This window comes from Vicia villosa, linkage group LG1 (assembly GCF_029867415.1).
Source record: "Vicia villosa cultivar HV-30 ecotype Madison, WI linkage group LG1, Vvil1.0, whole genome shotgun sequence".
Taxonomy (NCBI): domain Eukaryota; kingdom Viridiplantae; phylum Streptophyta; class Magnoliopsida; order Fabales; family Fabaceae; genus Vicia; species Vicia villosa.
In genome coordinates this window covers 223,866,451-223,872,450 of record NC_081180.1, presented here as the reverse complement: position 1 = coordinate 223,872,450, position 6,000 = coordinate 223,866,451, and positions in this window count along the sequence as shown.

The following is a 6,000-nucleotide window of genomic DNA, read 5'->3' as shown; positions in this document are numbered from 1 at the left end:
AAATATCTTAGTTTTCAAAAACACACAGCGGTCACCGGTTACCTCAATCCAAGTAACCGGTTATTGCCTCTGGCAGAAACTATTTTTTTCAAAAACTTTCAATGGTAACCGGTTACCTCAAATGGAGTAATCGGTTACTGCCTGACAGACAGACCAACATCCCTATTCGTAACAGCGGTAACCGGTTACCTCAATCCAAGTAATCGGTTACTTCCTCCCAGATAGCAACACACACATTGCGTACAACAGAGGTAACCGGTTACTACCCCTAGGTAACTGGTTACTTCGTACCAGTAACCCCAAAAATCACTTCTAACAGCACTTAAGCATTTCCAATTCAACCAATTTCGTCCACAAACGAACACCATATACAAACACCACCAAATTACATGTTACAACACGATTCTAACACGTTTTAAACATCAATTAACAACATGCATCATCATCATCATTCAATTTCACCAAATCATACAAAAGTTATGAATTTACTCAAAACCTAACAATCCCCAAAACCCAACATATATCAATCGAATCAAACGATAACCTAATCAATCTTACTACCCTTGAACACATAAGAGAGATTTACCGGAAGAGTCCCCCCTTACCTTAGAGTTTGGTTTGGTTCTTCCCTTTCCTATGCTCTTCAGCTCTTTCACGTTCTTCTCTTTTCTTCAAATTTGGCTCTTTTGCTTCTATTTCCTCTTTTTCACAATCTTCTCTATTTTATGTAAAATAGTTAAATAATTAGTAAGGCCTACTCAATTAGTACCCTCTTCTTACTAACCACAACATAAAAGCCCATTTAGCATTCTTTCACTATTTCCCAATAGTCCATTCAATTAACTAATTCCAAATAATTAATTTAATTTCCCATTGGATTAATTATTAAATCATGGGGTGTTACTGAAAGCCCTCACAAAACCAAACGCAGACACAACTCATCCACACATAAGCAAAACCCATGTTAAATATGGTAACAAACACTCACAGGATGACAGAGGTAATAGGAGACCTCTATAAAGATCTGGATCTGTTCTTTGATATTAACGATCCTATAATGGTTCAACTGTTCTTGGTCAAAAGGAAACGTTATTCTAGGAGAAACTCTTATCAATTTAATGTGAACTAGTTAATAGCAGCTTTAAACGCCTTTGCTAGATCCTGACTGTTTCTGCTGAAAAGAATTAGTCCTGATACATGCACATGCACAATTAATTCACCTCTCTGCATTCCTATTTGTCACGTGCGTGAACACACTATCAAATATGTTCTTCTCTTAGTCACTCAGGAAACGTGTCCTGTATAATATCCTGACATTTTGTTAGACATTGTCTTATTTTTCTGTCCAACATCAACAACCTGTCAAGGGATGCTTTATCCATATGATACACAATTTAAACAGAGAGGCGTGACTGCCCCATTACTAAGTACTTGTAAAGCAAGCAAATTCTCCTAGAAAACCAAGGTTGTCCATCATACTACTCCTTGAAATATTATGTGTACTAAGATTCAAACAACTAGCTTCATGAAGCTAGAATCACACATGCCATGTTAAGAGCACATTATACCTCCCACCATTAGCTTAATGTCATAACAAATTGACTTAATTCCCTATTTTTCTTGACCAGTACGCAGGCTGCTTAAAAACTGTACCACACAGATATAGATCATGGACATGTACCCCACTCCCCCTGTCATGAAAACCTAATGTTCCTTTAGAGAATTTGCAATTGAGCACCAGATTAAAACACATGAAAAACTACACTCTTTCATGGTGAAGAGCAACTATACTAGGCGTTTTGGGTTGAACCCATCCACATACAAGAAGCTTATTTTAACACATTCTCAGACTGAGATCTAAACTAAATCAGCCTCTTCCAAGGGTAGAATAGGGAGACACCAAAAAGGACAACTTCCTTATCAGATCACATTATCTATCAATATTCCTCTATCCTTACATTTACTAGCAATTGCTGGTACTAGTGAAGTCTTGAACATAATAGCCAAGCATACTATTGAAGACAAGATCAGGATCTGCATATTTTGATCCACAGAATCGTAATTCCTTCTTCTGATAACCATATTGATCCTTAAACATAATCCCAGACATCCTTCAGGAATAATCGACCTTACAACATCATTCAGGACATCTGTTTTTCTTCATAGAACCCAACCGATTGGTTCTTGATTTACCATTTAAAGAACTCATTAAGCTTTATAGTCCTTATATTAAGAAGATCTCAAAAGACCCCACCTTCTATAGCTTATTCAGGTTGTCAAAAATATATGAACACCGGATGAGAGAAATAAACTCTCATACAGTTTCTGACGAATTCAGAAGTTAGATTTGTATCCACACATCAGATAAGTACCCAGCTCTCGATAAGGTCTTTACCATCAGTCACATGCATCAGATCAGACTAACACCCAGCTCTTGATAAGGTCTTTACCATCAAATACATGCACCAAATCAGACTAAAACCCAGCTCTCGACAAGGTATTTGTCATTTGAGGAAAACTTCCCCAAGACATTTGTTCTCACATCCATCTTCTTCATATTCTTGGCAGACGAGGATCCTTCACAACATTCCAGACTTGGTCAGAGACTGGACTTCAACTCCGTCATGGTTAGATATTCTAGCTTTGGAGCCCCATGGTGAACAACAATACTCACCCCATGATCTTCAAAGCAACTTCCTTTTCAAAGGAAGCACACACCTTGAGATGATGTCACAACATCGTATAAGACATCAATCTCAATTATATGGAGTCCACCAATTACTATAGTTCTAGAGATAACACCCATAGCAACTCCATAAGAAAAAATCTTGAGGGAGAACACAAGAGCATAACACTTCAGCAACTGGTCAATTATACAGAAAAATTGGTAGCTATCACCGTGCACCAAAGACTTTCTTTATAAGCAAGTTTCAGACCACCTGTCTGACTATAAGGTTCTATCCTTATCACCAAAAGAGGAAAATCCCTCTTCAAATAGACCTCAATATCCATGGTATTTACTGATCTTCATACCATGAACAGGCTGTCCAAACAAGTATGCATCTCCCATTCTTCAGCCTTAAGAAATTCATCCCAAGTAACTTGGATGATACCAATAGACCACTGGCTGAATCACACCATGACTGTAAGTTAATTTTCCAGAATATTAACTTAACTTAGATTGATGCATCTCCATTGCACACAACCCGTCGTATGTCTCTCCTAATTTATCAGAACAAGAGTTTCATATTCTCATAAACTTGACAAGTGATATCAAGTTTGAGTAAACAACCTATATCCTGTTTGAAAGAAACACCAGTCGTACATATTGAGAAAAATAAATTCTCAATAAATAGATGTCAAGACATTATAGCTGACATCTCAAGAAACTCCAAATCTAGATTTGGAATTCTTCATCATCAACTGTTATGAACTCCTTGAGAATCAGACATTCTTTTCCTTAATAGCAGCACACCACGTGGTTAGTGCACACCCACACAAAGCTCTCTCAACAGAATTTGTTCCACGGCCACAAACAAGATTCCATAAATCTAGCTCCTTTGATCAGAATGATCTCCCAGATATTAGAGAGAATGACATAAGAATTTGACCTTCATATTCAAAAACCTGGATATGATAACAAAATTCTCTTGGACACTGAATCTCAGCCTTTGCACTTCCTACTTACTTGAATTAGAAATAAACTAAATCAAGAAGTAGACAATTTGGTTGACCATCATTAAACCAACCAATCTAAGCCATGTTTTTTGGACTGACATCTTAGATACACAGCCCAAATGTCTCCTCTTCCAAATCAGGAATAGGTTCCAACCATATGTGATCATCACACATTTGTTCAGCACCCATAGCATCTGTTATGCAGCAGGAATCCACACACCTGCTAACAAAATGTCCCGACATCCAGTAGGACATTAGTTTCCTTCTAATGTAGCACAAACACGAAGCTTAGTTCTGCATCCATCCCTTCTTATAGACAAGCACAACAACCCTTGATCACCTTCAAGGTTCACAAAAATCCAAGCTCCAATTACACCAACACTAGCAAGACTTAGAATCACTTTCCTAATTAGGTCAAGTATTAGGAAGACCCTTTTAGAAACCAAAATAAATGGCTCTAATCATTCTTCAATAGTCTGTCAAATGCAAGTCAGGCTTCTTGAAAAATACATCAACCACACACTAAAGTGTCTTTTTGAGTGGACTTGAGAGATAAAACTCAAGTATCGTTGGCAACTTTACATGGTTAGTTGAAAAACAGTCTTGCACACCTCCTATCACCATAGGATACACCTGCTGAGGAGGCCAACCCCAAATTCTTTCCAAGAAAATACCTTACCTGGGACCACTAGGGTTACAAAAGATACCATGCAGCGGAATACACAGACACAACCTCCTCAACAACCTTCAGGCACAACATACACATTTGCACAACCCTCCAGGTGCAACCGGTCAACATAGGTTTGAAAATAAATCAAACCATAGAGTAGCTTATCACCAAAGCTACACGCCTGCAAAATAGCAGACAGGTCCAATTCTCACCCTGTCATGAATAGTCCATCCTCCACTTCTAGGAACCATTCAAACAACAATATGGATTTTTCCCAATTCAAACACCTTTTCAGTAGGTAACATCTACCTTGCCCATAACCAGAAAGTATCTTCCCTAGGATCTCACCAAGAAAATAAAATAAGATGCCTGCTCTGATACCAATTGAAATTTTGGTATGTCAGATTTCATATGTCATACGAAGTGTTGAGACATCTGATCTAAACAAAACACATCTGCAAGATATACACAATACTGAAAAGCAAACAGCACACAAGAGTTGTTAACACAGTTCAGTGTACAACAACACCTACTTTGTAGGCTACCAAGCCAGGGAGAAGATTCCATGATCCGTAGTATCAAATTGTAGATTACACAACAACCACACCCGGTTACAACCTACACATTTAATCCCTACCAATACAATACTTCTACTTAGGACTCACCTAGGTTTGAGGCCCTCCTCAAATACCTTAAATCACAAACAATGATTAACGACAGTATCAATCAATTTCAGAAGACACACTTCCATGACAAAACCTAGCCAAGACTCTTGCCTAAGAACAATAACTTAGAGTTGCTAGCTTCAAAGCTTCCTCAAAGAACAATACACCTCTTATCTACAGGCTTCAAGGTCGATAATACCTCTCTTGCTTCACATCTTCGAGAAGAACATGGTGACCTTCCCACAATCCGGGAGATTCACCTTGACAAACCCTAGACTTCTAGATCTTGAGCCATCAAAGGACTAGGTTACAAACCCTTCTATTTATAACCTGTACCCAACTGGATCTGCGCTTCTAAACACAGCTAATATGTTGTTACAAACCATCAGTAACTTCTGCTACAAACAAGGTCTTCAATTATTTAGTTTTCAAAAATATCTCCATATTTAGAAACTATATATATATATATATATATATATATATATATATATATATATATATATATTCGAATTGAACCTTCTGACCTGTTAAGAATACCTCCATATATGATTGCATTATATCCCTGAATATTCTGCAACAATCTATAATTGTTAAATCATAACAGGTTTAACTGATTAACTACAACTCAGGCGCGATGTCGTATGCTTCTTCATAGGACATCTCATATGACATGTTGTCTCAGATGTTGAACCATTTCAACACAACATGTCTTAACATGAGATAGGGCTTCTTGCTCAACTTGTTCCTGTCAGCAAGTTAATTCAGTCTATCTAAACAAACTGCTGCTTTATTTGTTTTACAAAAATTAATACTAATCCTAAAACCATGGAACTAACAATTGAGAATACGAAGTTAGGACGTCAACATAATTTATTTTTTATTGATATTGTAGCCTACTTTACATTATATGCATATATTTTATTGAGTATAATTTTTTAAAATGTCAAAAAGTTATGTTTTGTTTTTCTAAATCTCAGTACTGTTTAT